Below are 18,168 nucleotides of genomic sequence, written 5' to 3'. Positions count from 1 at the left end.
GTGGGCAATTTTTGATTTTTTAAAATATAATTTGTAGCCCATGTGAGCAAATTCTAGAATTATTTGATCTGCTCTTGTCAAGTGTTCCATGAAGCCATAATTCATCAGATATGTGTCGTCGAAATAGGACAATGCCTGGTCATCAGACTTTTGTAGTAGTTGTATGACTCTGGTTGAAAACAGCCTGGTGCTATTCTTACAACTTGATGGCAATCAGCAGAACTGCTTTTGAGAACCAAGCGTGCTGAATGCTGTAAGATATCTGTTTCCAGGCACTATATTTTGGCAGACAAATCCATTAGATAATCAAGTGTTGTTTTGCATTTCTTCGGCACAATGTTGTTCATTAGTGCTGCACTGTGTGCCTACTGTACTGCAAATGTGAGATTAGCTGTGTTTAAGTGTCTTTAGTCTAATAAACTAGACAATATGAATGGTCTGGTTTTCATTATGGGAAACAAATAATTATTCATAGATGAGGTGCAACTTTCAATTACACAGTGGTATTCAAGTTGTTCTAGGATTTCCCTAACTTGTTTTATAGTTTCATGCTTAATTGGGTATTGTATTTGAGTTTGGGGGGTCCTCCTTGATGGAATATCAGGGGAACCGTCATCCCACCCCACATGGTTGGGATATAACACAGGAGCTAATGTTAATGCTCACTCCTTGGTGTATGAAGGTTTAACTGGTTCTAGAACGATGTCAGAAAAAGCAGTTAAAATTACCGTTTCCCAGTTTGGGCAATCCATTATGAAATCAGGGGCCCAATCCTTTTCAGCCAAAAGAATGCTGTAACCATGAGTTAAGTCCTCCAAAAAAGGAGACAATTAATGAATCTGGGTACATCCTCCTCCAATTGGATTTGTATTGCATATAACCGATGTAGGACTTACACCTTTTTCCGGTGTTTACACCATGATATACTCACTCAGTGCTACTCCCACCAGACAATACATCAATTTCAGGTGAACTATCGTGACTTCTGCAGCATTGTCACTGCCAATTTCCCACTCAGAAGCGGAATCCCCAATATCTGGGGCATGCCTGACCTGAAGTCCAGCTACCTTCTTCTTTTTGAATTGAGGTTTTGAGGTTTTAGATTTATTTTCCAGTTTAATAATGTAGTCAGATGAGCGATGTGAGTCCTTCTTCCATTTCACGTGCTTTTCCGATCTATGCTCTGACTGTCTACCTCTCTCCGAACGTTTATCGGATGACTCCTGAAAGGAATGAGATGAACATGTATCAGTATCCTGATGTCTGACAGGTGGACTAATATTATCACGGTTCTAAAGATTATTCCGTTTGTCAGTGGCTTCTTGTTGAAGAGACCCACCCCGTGATTTTAATTTTGTCTTTATGTTTTTTATTGTCCCACCTCTTCTTTGTTGAAGAGATGGGTGCTTGCTTAGAGTTATTCTTTTCAGAATTACTCTTTAATTGTGGTTTAACAGGTCTGGCTCCCAAATTATTTCTACCTAATGTAGCATAGGTTTCTTTGATCATTTTTGGTCATTCATGCTCCTGCTGCATAGGTGACGAATCCCTTAGGCGTTGGCGTATAGGTAATGCAGCTGCTTCCCACTTTATGTTACTTAACCTAATGGCAGATACTGTGGCTAAATTGCCCATCGGTTTCATCAACAAGTCCAGGGCAAGTGCTGCTCCAAACTCATTCTGGATCGGATTCAGCACTTCAGGCAAAATAGTCAGTGAAGGGGTACAATGTGTTCTGGTATGTACTTCAGCAAAGACTATACCCAAAGGTGTGCAGTCTTCCACAGAGGGAGCCATTCCCACTGGCAAGCAAGTTGTTAATATTCTGTGTTTTTCTTGTGGGGCCATATGGGGAAACCCCGCTTCAAGCTGGCTTGTGTTTTTGTGAAATCCAGAATGGAATTTCCTCCCGCCTGGTGGGAACCTTACCCATTATTGAATTCAGTGTTTGTGGGCTAATGCCCTGTGAAGCCAATTGTGGTAGTGCAGCTTGAGCAGCCCGTGCAGGGTTAAGTGCTAGTGTGTGTATAACAAACTGTGTCAAGCATCTGACTATTGTTACTAAATTGTTGTATAATGTCCGTACCTGGGATTATCGACATTAGGATGAAGTTGCTCCCTCATTGCTGAGGGGACCGAGTCTGACATTTTTTGTTGCGGGTGCGTGGTCGCCATTAAACCAATTTATGTGCTTTTGGAGGGTTAGAGGTATCTCTATCTCTTCATATTGAGTATAATTATCTGGTATTTTATCTTCTGTGTAAGTGTGTTATGTTGTCTGTAGCCAGGATTGCAACCCAAGAATAGAACACCTCTATCCTAAATGCTTTGTGAGCCTCTACCACAAAGGTAACATCTCCACCCGTAGGTGTGAGACCATGTTGTACTAGTTTCTGAGTAACACTATGTCAACAGTTTTCAGCAATTTAATGTCCGAGCTCTTTCGTCTCTAGACATAAAAATATAAATAAATTACAGGGAGGGTAACACAGTGGAAAATAAATTGTTTAAGAGCTTAAACAACCAACAGCCAATAAATTGGAGTTACCTACTCAGCTGAGGATGATATTCCCTACCACCAAAGATGTCTCTGGTTGGTAGGTAAGTAGGGGTCTTTGAGAAGGCAAGATTGAACTACTCAGACAATTCATAAAAATAAGAACCCAACCAACGTTAGCGGCGCCATGTCATGTAGTTTCCAATGTATGGTAGGAACTGCGCATTTTTGGACAGCATAACCGTTCAGATGGTGCCAGACTGATTCTATGCACCCCGCTCAGGATCTGTTGTCCTATTGGCCAGCTAGCTCACAGTGCCACCATATGCACCCCTAAACCTAGACTGGTAGCACATGGTTCTGGCAACCACTGAACATTTCAACCCAGATCCTCCAGAAATTGTGGTAACAGATCTAGAACCCTTTTGCTCAGTCACTCGCGCTATCTTTCTCTCAGAGAAATATACAAGGAATAGATATTGGGACGTTTTTAATATTTATTGAATCAACGTAATACTTTTATAAAATATTTGTGCTGCAATGACAAATAGACAAAAGCAAATAAAAGTAATTAGAGATATGAGGGCAGTGACCAGAATAAAAAGTTCCATCATTGTGCTTAAACAATGTATAAATGCAAGTATATAAAACAATATATAAATCTGGCAGACTCCTACTAAGCCTCCCCTAATCTAAGTGTCTAGGGTATGTGTATTTCGGCCCGGCCGTACTGGATGATCCAACCCCCTTACATGAAGGTAAAGATTGTAGGTCCCTGTCGTGGTCACGAGCTGGACACCCCCAAAGAGATATTATCAGGCTGCTGGGCCAAAGCTTCAGCACATAGAGACCTCACATATGACAGCAAAGTGCTCCTCTGCCAACACTGGGAAATAGATGATTATTTATAACAAAAAACATACTTGCCTTAGGCCGAGATCTTTGTCAGGCTGCTATTGTTTGTGTGTTATAGATAGCTATGTCGCCATATGTACGAAAACAAATAATCAGTTGCACAATGTTTGAATAGAGCTTGTACACATTGTTTCATGGTATCATGATAGTGTTCTTGAGAAGTTGATTTTGTAAGCAAGTATAGTTTCCTAGAAACTAACTCACACTGTCACGATTGCAAATGTGTGGCAAAAGTCATTGTGTGAGAGTGAAGGCAACTTTGGGAAGAAACCTGTGTACATATGAACATTTCAGTATTTCCCTCTAGGCCTAACTTAGACATATGACAAAGTGAAGTGAAGACAAGGCTGGGTAAAGCTGTTATGTATATTTATTAGGTAAAACAGAGAGCCGTCCCTGGAGAGACCAAGGCATAGAAAGCAACTGACAACCTTCAGAACATTCAACACCAGAAACCTCTCAACACTCTAGATGACATATGAGAGTTCCGACAGTCATCTACTTACATGACATCACCACACTTCCCCCCTTTAAATAAAACAACTCTTAAGAAAACATGTTTATAAAAGGAGAACTGAGAAAAGCAAATATTAAGAGTTAAACATAGTCTCGTAGATGTCGAGGTCTAGAACAAAACCTAGTGCTTTTCCTAACACCATCCCCTCCTGAAACAATAGGATTACATTCACTAGTTTTGGAAGCAAAAGATGGATCCTTTGCAATACGAGAAGTGCTCCACCAGTTACCATTCGACAACTTAACAGCATTCTTTCGTACATCAATGATTTGTTGTGGCTCAAGAAATTTAGAAAAACCTTTTCTCACTGACACTGGATTTTTGACTCTAACCCAGTCTCCAACGCACAGTGTGTGAGGTTCTTTTCTAGTTGAAGATTGACAAGATTTAGAACAAACTTCACTTGAAGTTTTCCACGCAGAATCCCATAAGCATTTCATGTCACTGCCCTGATGAAAAGATTTAACCATCCAAAAAGGGTACACCTGACAAGATGCTTTCCTGCCTCTCATCAGTTCAAACGGTGACAAGTTGGTTGCAACATGAGGTGAAGTGCGATATGACCAAACAAGATCCTTAATAGCTTGAAAAATACAAACTTTAGATCTGAATGCTGCTTGTACGCATTCCACTACAACCCTATTGAACCTCTCTGTTTTCCCATTACTTTGCGGGTGATATAGAGGAGTTCTGATGTGTTTTATGCCACAGGAACGCAAAAACGAAGTCATTTCATGTGACACAAATTGCACCCCATTGTCAGTGAGAATTTCTTCTGGATACCCTTCTCTGGTGAAAATGGTATTCAAGCAGTTAATAACACTCTTTGAATTTGGTACAGAAATTGGTTCAACTTCCACCCATCTAGATAGATGGTCAATAATAACCAAAAAATATCTTGAGCTGGAAGGGAGAACATGAAATGGACCAAGAAAGTCCATACCAATTTTTTGCCATGCCCTACCAGGAGGAAGAACAGGAGATTCAATGGTACCTTCAAGTATTAACACTTTGTCACTAGTGTTGCAACGTGAACAATTGTTTACCATGTTATCAATTTGAGAGTCCATTCTGGGCCACCAGAAATCACTTCGAACTTTCCTTTTTGTAATGGTCGAACCTAGATGACCAGAATGCGCTGCTAGAATAATCTTTTCACGATAGAGACTAGGAGGAATAAGTTTATCACCCCTGACTATTTTACCATTTTCCACTGAAAGTTCATTGTTAACCTTCCAGAATATTTGTAGTTCAGGTGACAAACATTTCTCTTTTGGCCATCCCTTCTTTATTAAAGATGCAACTTCCTTGAGGATAGGATCCTTGTCAACTTGCGTGATCCAATCCTCCTCTGCAAAAGATAAATTGTCCTGACCAATGAGTGCTACAAAACACTCCTCGACTTCACTTTCCCACTCTTGATCATCAAAATCTGAAATAGGAAGTCTCGACAAACAGTCTGCTCTGCAATTTTTCCCTCCAGGAATGTATTCCACAGAAAAACTATATTCAATAAGTTTCGTGGACAAGCGTGCTATACGTGCAGTAGTGCGTTTGACATTTTTTCCAGAAAGAATGTCAACAAGAGGGCGATGGTCAGTTTTCAAGATGAAAGATCTACCCCATACATATGGTTTGAACTTCTCCACACTCCAAACACAAGCTAAGAGTTCTTTCTCAATTACAGAATACTTCCGTTCGACCGGACGTAAAGTCCTGGACGCAAATCCGACTGTGTATTCCTTACCATTAGCATATTGCGAGAGAACAGCTCCTAGACCATACTCAGAAGCATCAACAGTAATGACAGTTTGATTTCCTTCTATGAACGCTTGTAGAGCTGGCGCTTGGACTATATGGTTTTTGATAGTTTGAAAACCATTTTGGCATTCATCAGACCACACATAGATTGCTCCTTTCTTAAGCAGTGCTCTAAAACATTCTGTGGTCTTGGCAAAGTCTTTCATAAACTTAGAATAAAACTCACAAAGACCTAAAAATGACATTAGTTGTTCTTTGTTCTCAGGAGGAGGAGCATCTACTATACTTTTTATAAGGCCAGGTCTGGGTTTGATGCCATGTTCAGAGATTACGTGGCCTAAATACTCAATCTCCCTCACTTTGAAAATGCATTTACTTTTTTGCAGAGTCACACCTCTATTCGTTAAGACATTGAACACTTGATCAATGACGGCATCATGTTCAGCTTCATTTCGAGTAAAAATGAGGATATCGTCTTGAAATACTACTACATTTGGATTATGTTTGAACATTTCAGTCATTAATCTTTGAAAAACGGCTGCAGCCGATGCGAGACCAAAGGGGAGACGACAAAACTGAAAGACACCATCTGGAGTCACAAAAGCCGTGAGATGTCGGGACTTAGGATGTAATTCAACTTGATGGTAAGCAGCTTTAAGATCAAGTTTTGTGAACCAGGAAGAGAATCCTACTTTTGTGATAAGATCTTCGATACGCGGAAGAGGAAAGTTGTCAACCCAAATGGCTTCATTAAGGCTTCTCAAATCCACACACATTCTCAAGTCCCCAGATCTCTTTTTGGCTAAAACGATGGGAGAAAGCCAAAGTGTGGATTCGACTTTCTCTATTATGCCTTGTTCACACAAAGATTGTAAATGCTTAGAGAGATCACTTCTAATACTCAAAGGAACATTGCGAAGTTTATGTTTAATTGGTATGGTGCCTTCTTTGACCTTGATGAAATGTTGATAATCGGTAATCTTACCTAAACGATCTTCAAAGATCTTTGCATATTTATTTTCCCAAGAGGAAACTAAGTAGGTATCTGATGTAGAGCTAATATTCTTTACAAGATTACTACGATCTTGATGATCAATGAATACAGGATTTGGCAGACCAGGTTTGATGGTAAGACCAAATTCCGCTTGATGTATAAGACCAAGAACATTTATTCCTCGTTTAGCTACATACACTTTACCATTGATGATTATGTTGAAAACACTGATTTGTGCCCAAAAATAACCTAATAGGTCAATCCTGCTACCCTCAAAAGCTACTGTAAGAATGTCAGGGGGTAATAGACTTTTGTTGAACCAAAACTTAAGATACTTATCTTGTGACACTATGGTAATGCGTGCACCCGTGTCAACAAGAAGTTGAATCTGATTACTATCAATGAGAACTTCAACTTCTGGATCAGGAATATGTTTCGTAACACAATTTTCTGAACAATTCTTGACTACAACAAGATATTCCTGATTGGTAACATTCTCATTGAATTGACCGTCAGAGTCATCAAGCACACATTCAGAATCCTCTAATATACATCTTACATTGCCTCTTTTACCACCCATACAAACATTTCCAAAATGCCCCATTTTGCCAAATTTACTACATTGTCGGTTAATAGCAGGACAATTTTTGAAGGAAGAAACATGTGTGGATGACCCACACCTATAGCAACTTATTTTATAATTAAATTGTCTGTTAGGCATAAATGTTTTTCCACCTCTGTTTGGCATAAAGTTTCTTCCACCCCTAAATGTGGAGGGTCTTCTCATAGAATTCAAAGGAGGAGGAAAAGGTTTAGAATTGACGGCGCCAGAAATAGTAGAATTCGATAATGCAGATTCAAGTTGTTTTGCATCATCCATAGATCTTTCAATGCTCTTGGCAATATCTATCGCTTCATCAAGAGTGGGATCTTTGCAGGTGAGTAATTTTTGTTGTACTTTTTTACAGTGACAGCGAGCAACAAGTTGATCCCTTACAAGTTGAGATGTAAAATTGTCAAACTCACATTTCGCAGCAAGAACTTTTAACGCAGTAATAAAAGTGTTTATGCTTTCATTTGGTTTCTGCACTCTTGTGAAAAAATTGTACCTATGTACAACAATATTCTTTGTTTTAGCAAAGTATTTATCCAATTGCATTACTGCTATTTCAAACTCGTCAGGATCTTGGTCATCAGATGCTTCAAAGTCAGGTAAATGATCAAAGACGTTTTGACCTTCAACTCCTAAATGGTAGTACATTAAGTTTTTTTTTCTTTCGGGCCTGAATCTCTGTCCATCTATTGCGCCAAGATATGCTTTGAAAGATCTCAACCATAATTTCCATTCAAGCGGAGGTTCTCCAGGTTCTTGTAAAAATGGTGCAGGAGGAGTGACACTCTGCATGTCAGTAAAAGTGCTTGAGAAAAAAAAAAATTGAATGAAATAAAAGAAAAAAAAATTAAAAGAGATTTTGAAGTGTAAGAATGAATGGAGAATGAATGGTGCTAAGAATGAAACAGAATGTGCGCTTTTTTTTTTTTTAGGATGTAAAAATAAAGAGTTAAAAGATTCCACAAGATGGCAGTGTAAGCTTAGATTATAGATACCAAACTGTATTTGCCAATGCTGAAAAAAAAAAAAATTTATGACGACATGTAGAAGCAGTGTATAGAAGTTGCAAGTAATCCTTTGTGCAAAAGCTGTGTGTGTCAGCGAAATTGTAGAAATTGTAGACACACAAGGATTACATGGAACCAGGACAAACAAAAGCTGAGCGTGCCAGCGAATTTCTTATTATTGTGAACTGACACGCAGAAGCTGAGCACATCAGCGCAATATAATATTGAAACTGTCCTTTTGATGAATTTACTCCGTAAATGCTGTGCGCGTCAGCGCGTCTTTCAGTTGCTCTTCTTTTTTTTTTTTTATTGAAAATGAAATTGACACTCCAATGCTGTGCGCGTCAGCGCGAAACGAGCGAAGCAACTTTACAGCGTACTCTGCGCACCACTGCAAAGAAAAAAAAATTACGTTCCTGGTTGACGTGTACTACGTCACAAAGCTTGCTCACGATGCAGAGAAACAATGGCGGATTCACCAGCCGGAGAATGCAGGATCACGCGCTTGAAAGCTGGAGCGTGAAGATGGCTCGAGCGAGGTACAGCTTGACTGTTGAGCTCAGGTTTGACCGTAATTGTAAATATGTTTCAAGCCTCTATTTATACTTCATTACAGTGTGAGCGCCGAAGCGTGCAGGTCCCGGTGTGAGCGCCGAAGTGTGTGGGTTCCGGGAAGAAAGTTAAAATTAAAACCCAGGCTTGAGTTAGAGAAGGGCACGGCTCTCTGTGTCCGCATCAAAAGAACAATCCAAATGCGCAAATGCCTTGATCATTAGTGAAGATTAAAAAAAAATTGTACTCACTGTTGATTTGAAGACAGAAAGTCCATTGAAAACAGTGAGAAAGGCAGTACCTTGGCAAACCGAACTCTTATCAAGGTAATCTTGCATCATATCTTGTGGTGTATAAATTGATTGTAGTTCCAAATCCCATCTTCTGTCGCCATTGAAGTGAAGACAAGGCTGGGTAAAGCTGTTATGTATATTTATTAGGTAAAACAGAGAGCCGTCCCTGGAGAGACCAAGGCATAGAAAGCAACTGACAACCTTCAGAACATTCAACACCAGAAACCTCTCAACACTCTAGATGACATATGAGAGTTCCGACAGTCATCTACTTACATGACATCACCACACAAAGGTACATCAAAGAAAGTACAAGCAGTGAGAAAATGTATTTGACATGTACAAAATATTATTCTAATGCATGTTATGAGACAGCAACTACAAAAAATTAAATTATTGAAAAGAGCATAGTAATCACCCCAAAATGACAGAAATTCAAGTTAGAAATATACTGCAAAAATTTTGAGAAGGTAGTATCTAGCACAATTTAAAAAATATAATCCCCAATCATGTTCCCAATTGTAGTACTGTCCAGCTCTAAGAATTTCAAGTTTGAAAAGAGTCATAGCCAGCACTCGAAAAGCAACCAGAGAAACACCTGCTTTTCCCAAAAGATTTGGGGATATCAATATCTATGAAAAATTAAAACACCAAAATGATGAGTTCCTTTTATACGGACAAGGTTAGCAATGAGAAAAGATTGATTAATTAAATATATTATCCTTTTTCAGCTGTACATAGCCATAAATGAGTCGTAAAATATTTACAAAAAATATAATAATGTCTTTATATCAGTACATGCGGTTATTCTAAAAATTAATACAACATAGTTTGAAGAATGAACTAAAAAAAGTATCCTCACATACATGACATCAATAACGAAAGTGCAATTAATTATCGTAAACTTTTCCTAATTTTAAGAGCGCTTTGAATAAAATGTAATACAGCAGTGCAAAAAGCAGCAGAAACAAGCTTTTGTAGTAAAAACATCATTGATTATAAATAACATAATATAAAAGAATACAATAACATATCACATGCCCAAAAGTGTTTTGTAGCAGAAGAGATGAAACTTCATAGTAATCCAAAAGGCAAAAATAATCCATAAATAAAAAATAAAAATCCCCAATAAAATGCAAAAATATGAAATCGAATAGAATTATAAAGACGTGATACATAGCAATAAAGACCATCCAAAACCTTAAAAATGTAAATAAAAAAAAAAACTCCAGAAAAAAAAACTAAGAAATTAAAACGGCATCTGCTAAAAACGAACTCTATTTATTTCATCAGAAAAAACATCCATCAAAATGCAGATACTTGTAAACACATAAACATCATAAACATTACAATGCAATTGACAATTAAAAAAAACGTATTAAATCAATACATACCTAACAATCACAATAACCTAATATTGAAATTTAATGAGCCTTACCACACTCGACTACCAAAACTACAACACATTTCTAGCACTAACCAGACAAAATACCAAAAAACCTAACCTAAACTAACAAAACTAATCCTATAAACATCCTCCATCACACTGACACCCCAAAAAAGTTATCAGAAATAATATTAACTGACCTGGAGAAGGGGGAGTTGCAATCGAACGCCCAAAATAACTAACATAGATTACAAAATTAATAAAGCAGAAAAAATGGCCACTTCATAAAAACATAGAGGACTTAGACCCAATGGATAACACTGCAAACTGAAAAATGCTATTTCCTATTTTTTTTTTTATTAAATAAAAATATTGTAAAAAAAAATCAAAAGGTAAAATGTGTAAAAAATTGTAAATGTGCCACAAATGTAAGCATATATTACACAGAAGTGCAGAAAAAAATGAAAAACATCTTCTATTACTTTCTAATACATTAAAAAATAACTACTGCCCACTCCAATCTAAGCCACATTGGAGAAAGTGTGGACCATTGAGGGGATAGGTTTACTATTCCCACTCCAATGTTAGCCATACCAGAAAAATCTATGGACATTAAGGGGGTTTATTTACTATTTTCACTGCAATCTAAGCCACATTGGGAAAAGAGTTGGACTTCAAGAGGTAGAGATTTAGGGCCTAATTTTGAGTTCCTTGGTCTATCGGACTGCTGAACCAGTGGTGGTGGTGCTTCCAACACTAAACTGTGGCACTGTGCACCACCACAGGACCACTGAAACCACTGGGGATCAGGATCCCACGGCGGTCACACAGCGGTCAGGGAGTAGCAATATGCTGGTGGTGCCGCTGCGGCACCGCCAAACATATCACAAGTTGGCTGTTAGACACCCTTTTCATGGCAGTGAGACCCGCATGAAAAGGGTGGCTGAGAGACAACAAAGGAGGCCCTCAGAGGCCCCCGTGCCACTCCAGGGCCATGTTGTACCCCCTTGTATTTTACAACCCCAATTTCTGCACAGTGTGGCATACATGCCACACTGTGCAGGAAGGTGCATTCAGCACTGTGGCAGTGGCGGTCTGCCTGTTAGGCTCCTCTATGTGTCTGTCAGACTACTGCTGTCAGACCGCCGCAGTGTGTGGACAGGTTTGGCGGTCTGGTGTGGCGCGCCAGAGGAGAACTGCCAAACTCGTAATCAGGCCCTTACTATTACCGCTCCAGTATAAGTCATACTGAAGAAAGAGTATGGCTTTAAGGGAGTAGATTAAATATTCCCACTGCAATCTAAGCCATACTGGGGAAAAAGTTGGACTTAAAATGGTATGTGTGAAATAACTTTATAAAATATAAATAAAATATTTCCCATCCAATACAAACCATATTTTGTAAAAGTATGACAGAATATAACCAAAACAATAAAAAGTACACAAGGCAATAGTTAAAAATAATAGGACTTTTATTCATTTTATTTTTTACTTTATTTTATGGAGTGTTTAATATAGCGCAAATTTGACTCGAATCGGGTATCAGAGCGCCTTACATAGCACTAGTTGCGTTACATGAGGACACATTTCCTTTATTTTGTTTTTTTCCTTAGGCACGAGGATATTAAGTGATTTGCCCAGAATTACAGGATGTTCAGCATAATTGCCAAGACTCGAACCCAGTTCCCCAGATTCGAGGACAACCGCCCTAGCCGTTAGTCCAACTCCTCTCCCACTTTAATGAAAAACATTGATTAACTATCACACAATTGGGATTGAGGACTTCAGAGCGTTTGACTACAATGCTTTTTATTACCAGAGGTACGCTAGGGCGTGATGATGTCCTTATTCCTGCTTTCTTCTCTTCTTTTGTTCTAGAGGCAGGGAAACTGGGACCACCGATCAACTCTGCAGAGGAAGGAGAAAATGCCAGGCAAGTGTTCTGCTGTATTGTAACCACAATTCGTGAAGGGGGGTTGGTGTGAGGGAGGTATTATCGCCTCGTTATGCCTTTGAGAGAGAGCAGGCCCAACATCAAGTGCTCATAGAGGTCATTTGCATGCTATTTATCTCCATCGGTTTCTTAGAAAAGAGGAGAATTATAGCTCTAGGATAACCTAATTAGTCTCACTAGACGGTTCTCGCTATCAAAGATTAGCTGCATTAGCTGCATTCAGATGCATATCAGATGCATCTGGAAAAAGGGGTTTGGGGGCAGCCGAACGCAGCTAGGTCTGCCCCTGGGCAGTTTGGGAGGGGATGGGGCTTGCTGATTAGCTGCCATTTTGCGCATTGGACTCCCAGCCACCATTTTAGGTTTGGTGACCTGGTGGATGGGAGCTCTGTAGGTACCGTTTATCTTTTCGGCAGTTGTTAGTTCTCTGGGTGATTTTATATTGCCGTTAGTGAGCTGAGGCAGTGGTGATCTTTTTGTGTATTAATATGCAGGATTACAGGGTCTTGGAAGCTGTGCGTCTGCTGAGCGAGGCGAGGTGCCTTGATATGCTGATGCCTGTGGCTGTGGGGGCTGCACGCCCCCCTTGGTGCACATCTGCTGGGGTGGCCGTCTCGGCCTGCACGTCCCCAAAGAAGGCGAAGATAAGGGAGGTGAGTGTATGGGGCTGCTCATATACCAGGAGAGTGGCCCCAGTGTCCGTTGCCGTGCCGGAGCCTCGTGCCAGCTCTGAGGCTCCGGCGAAGATGCAGGGCCCGCTGGAGGAGCACGTCACGCTCTGTTCCAGCAGAAGGGCCAGGAATCGTCCTGCCTGCTCGGGGGAGGGGGCTGAGTGAGCCCAATTCCCCAGAAGCAGCCCAATTTAAAAAGCGGGAGGGAGCGGGGAGGGGGGAGAAAGGAGGAAGGGTTTTGAAGTTGGGTTCTTCACAGGGGAGGAGAAGGTCCGGTGGGGCTGAAGGGCTGGCGGGATTGGGTTTTGGCGGGTTTTAGCGACTTTACCCGAGCAAGTGGGCAATTAGTGGAGCTGGGAGAGTAGTTGGTCCCAAGCGGGGGCCTGCAGGGGCAGGATATGTCCTGGGGTTTTGAGGGTAGATCCATGAATGAAGTTAGTGGGGATGATTCTGGGCAAAGGGGGGAGGTGCCCTTCAGTTCTTTGAATCTGGGGCAGAGAAGGAGGGGTTACCTGAGGTGCTCGAGCCAGCAGGGGTAGCCATGATTGGGATGGTTTAGATATCTTCACTTCACGGAATGAAGAGGTGAAGGGGCTCAGCAGGTTGGGGTAGGTAGATGTCTATTTGGCGCAGGGAGGTTCGGTAGGCCTTGATGCTAAGGGGTGATGCATAAAGGGGGCAGAAAGAGGGATAGTGCTGGACAGGTTGGTGGATCTGGGGAGTCAGGTGTTGGATCTCACCACCCGGTGGCTGTTATGGCCGGAATGGAGTGGAGTGAAGGGGAGGAAGGGGGGCAATGATCTTGAGGTGGAGGACTTATTTAAGGTTGGCCATGGGTGGGCATAGAGTACGTTGGGGTCAGTAAGAAGAGGAGAAGGGACGTAGGGGAGGGCCTATATAGGCCCAGCACACCAGACCAGTCATTTATATTATAGGTGGAAGATCAACAGAGAGTTGCAGACTTGGCATAGCTGGGGGCGGCTCGGGGGTGCAGAGGAGAAGGAAGGGCAGAGCCTCGAGTAGCGTGCCTGTTACCTCCAGGGTAGCCTGTCACGGCAGGCAGATGTAGGCCCTGAGCATTCTCACTGGCCCCAACACTCGACGGACCTCATCGGTCCACAGGGCATCAAGGATACCGGAATACGCATATGATATGTGGTCAGGATTACCGGCGGGTGCAGTCGGCACCCCCTGGGGCAAGGAGTCAGGGACCCATTAGGGGCCAACAAGGAGAATTTTGCGATTGGCGCGAAGAATTAGATTTTCATGAAGAAAGCTTGAGGAAGGCGAATTAAGAAAGGATGGGGAAAGGGGGTTCTGACTAACGTTTCACATAGTATCTTGCAGGTGACAATGTGGGCGTCGGAGCCTGCGGTGAGGCTAGCAAAGTCAGGACAGACCACGGGTCCAAGGGCAAGGCAGACTGCAGAAACACGGGCACCCTCCTCAGACCCCGGTAAAGCACAAGGAAGTGGGGGAGGGCCAAAAATGGTATCAGTGGGAACAGGGGGAGAAGAGTAAAAAAGAGGTAAGGAGGGTAGGTTGAGGAAGGGTAAGTACGTATTGGATATTGGCGTGGGCACTGATGATAATATCAAAATGGCTGCAACAAAGATTGAGGGGGAAAAATGCATGAAAGAACTTGACAAAGGCAAGGATTTGAATCTTGGGAAAAAGACATGGTTGAGAGTAGAGATTTGAAGATTAAGAAGTTGCCTTATATGGGGGTTACTAAACCACTTGGAGCCCATTTGATGCTGGCAACGAAAGAGCGTATTTGGAAGGTTGGGTATGTCGAAATGTTACAATTTTTGCATAAGGAGGTGAGCGCAAAAGAGGGGTCTAAGAAAGAAGAGTATGAGGTGGGGTAGTTGTGCATGGGCGCAATACGAAGAGGAACCTTACGGCACACATGGCTTGGGATCCAGACGCGAAGTTGGGGAACTTGATACAGATTTGTGGCAGCACACTCTAGGGGCGTCCAGAGCGGTCAAGACATTATTTACGACCAGTGGGCTCCCAATTGTGTACCAGCCCTTTAAGGGGAAGCATACCCGGGGAGAGGTAGGTGGGACTGGAAGAGGGCAGGCAGGGTCAGGGGGGTCCTGCTGGGACTTTAACAAAGGTTTGTGCACTCGAGAATTTTGTAAATTTCGGCACGAGTGCTCGAAATGTGGAGGTAGGCATGCGCTTGTTAACTGCTTTGGGGCAGGGGCGAGTCATCAACAGGGAGGTCAGCAGTGGCAGCAGGGGGAAGCAATACAGGGGGGCAGCAGTAGCACTTCATGGGAGGGAGGGGGTAGGGGGGCTGGGCTGAAAGGCTCATACTCCGGTTAACGAGGATAAGCTGGAGGCAGCCATACAGGGTTATGACAAATGGAAGGATGCAGAATTGTTGTGGGAAGGCTTTCAACGGGGTTTTAGATTAGGGTATGGTGGACCAAGATGCAGAAAATGGGCAGAGAATTTACAGTCCGCAAGGGAACATCCTGAGATAGTGCAAGAAAAACTAGATAAAGAAGTGCGGGAGGGGAGGATGGCGGGCCCCTTCACAGATTGGCCTTTAGTGAATTTGATTGTTTTACACATTGGGGTGGTACCAGAGAAGGAATAGGGGCAGTTCCGGCTTATTCAGCACTTGTCATAGCCAGAAGGGAGCTCAGTGAATTATTTTATTGACAAAAAGGAAGCTGCTGTTTCATATTCATAGGTTGACGTGGCCATGTCACTGGTTGTGACGGCGGGCGCAACGGCAGAAATGGAAAAAGCGCCATAAAATCAGCTTTCCGTTTGCTTCCAATCCATTCAGATGATTGGGATCTTCTGGGCATCCATTTCAATGGGAAATGGTACATGGACAAAGCATTACCGATGGGCTGCTCTATGTCATGTGCATTATTTGAGTGTTTTAGTACTTTTCTGCAGTGGCTGTTTGCAAATCGCACAGGTCACCAGTGGGTGACACGTTATTTGGATGATTTCTTCTTTGTGGGCACCTCAGGCTCCGAGGACAGCCAGGTGGCTTTGGAAAACTTCAAAGAACTGATGAGGGAACTCGGAGTGCCATTGGCACCTGAGAAGACAATGGGGCCCAGCATGGCTCTGTCCTTTCTGGGCATAGAAATTGATTCTAGAACAATGCAAGCACGTTTGCCGGAGGATGAAAAGCACAAAATGTTGGAACTGCTCAATGAGATGCTAGCTCGGGACAAAGTGATGGTCAAGGAGATTCAGGTGTTGCTGGGACATCTGAATTTTGCATGCAGAGTAGTGAGAGTAGGTAGGACTTTTTGCAGAAGGTTAGGCAGGGCACTCGCAGGCCAGGGACCACTGCACCACCATGTGCGGCTTTCAGCAGGTGTGAAAGAAGACTTGAGAATGTGGAGTGTCTTTTTACAGGAATTTAACGGGATTCCATTGACAAGGGAGGAGGACATGTTCTGGGATGTACAAACATTCTCAGACGCAGCGGGCAGTAAAGGTTTTGGCAAGGGAAATGGTGCGCAGAACAGTGGCCTGAAGAATGGAGGGGGGGGGGGGTAGGAGTATTGCATTCCTGGAGTTTTTTCATCTAGTAGTGGCAGTGGCATTGTGAGGAGTGCAGTTGGCACACAAGAAGGTGATTTTCAGAGTTGACAATATGGCAGTAGTGGCGATAGTGAATCACCAGTCAGCAAGGGATGAACAGGTGTGGAAGCTGTTGAGATTGTTTGTTTTGGGGTGTTTGCTCCATGACATAGCATTCAAAGCTCTGCATGTGCCGGGTGTGGACAATGACATAGCAGATGCTTTGTCTCGTTCACAGTGGGGGAGATTCTGTGGGCTAGCCAAGGACACCGATAGGACCTCGACGCCCATGCCGCGGCAGTTGAGGTACGTCAGCAACACAGGATGCTACAACTGGTGGTAGGGTCACTGGCGTGATTGACAAGGATAGCGTACAATTTGGCATGGAAAACGTTTTTGCTCTCAGGCACCCAGCTGCGCATCTCGTTGGAGCATAGACGGGAAGATGTTGTTCAATTCATTTTAGATAAGATGGGAAAAGGTTTATCTAGAGTTACAATTGCAGGGAAGTTAGCCGGGATTGCTTTTGTAGGCAAGCTACTATGGGGCTATGCACCGTCAGCGGGGGAATCAGGTACTCGAATGTTGGAAGGTTGGGCAAGGGAGCAAGGTCAGATTAGGTGGGCCAGGAAGCCGATGTCGTGGCATTTGTTGGGTGGAGTCACACAGACATTGCCTATAGTCTGCACTGATGGTTTTGAGTCTTGTCTATTTTCCACATTGATGGTGTGGATGTTTTTGGCGTGTTTTGGGTATCTGAATTGTTGGGGAACAGAAAGGGTGGGGGAATCAGGTAGGAGAATGTAGTTACAAGTAACAAAAGGGTTAACATTTGGTTGAACAAATCAAAAACGGACCAGAGGGGTTGGGGAAATGGGTGTCATTGCAGGCTTCTTTTCCTCAGCTAACTTGTCCTTGTAGGTGGGTGGCTAGTTGGCAGGCAGCATCCAAAAGGTGTGAAGGGTTGGTATTTTTGCATTCAAATGGGAGCAGGTGTAGTGAAGGAGCCACTTTTGTGGTCTGACACCCTATGATGACCCTCAACCACCACCATTTTGTATTGATTTAAGTGTGTTATGTTACCTTAGCCTTAATGTAGGATGGGTTTGCATATGCCTGCTTTTCTTCTGCCTTTTAGTGGAATAGTCTTTCCAAGAATAGAAGGTATGGGATGTTGAGGTGCAGTCTTGTGGGTGGTAGTGCACACATGTGCTCAATGTTGTATACTAAGGGATTAAGTGTATAATGTTATTTGGGTTAGGTGAATTATGACTTTGACCTAATGGCTTTGACGTGGTCTAATGACATTCTGCCTTCTGACTTTACCTTGCTTCAAACTTTTCTGTGTGCACAGTGGTGCTTGTAAGTTGTGTGGATGAGAATTATAGGTGCTCCTTTGACATGGTTTCATGTCATCCTTGCTTTTCTGATTCCATCTTG

The sequence above is a fragment of the Triturus cristatus genome, chromosome 11 (assembly GCF_964204655.1).
Source record: "Triturus cristatus chromosome 11, aTriCri1.1, whole genome shotgun sequence".
Lineage (NCBI taxonomy): Eukaryota > Metazoa > Chordata > Amphibia > Caudata > Salamandridae > Triturus > Triturus cristatus.
This window is presented reverse-complemented; position numbering follows the sequence as displayed.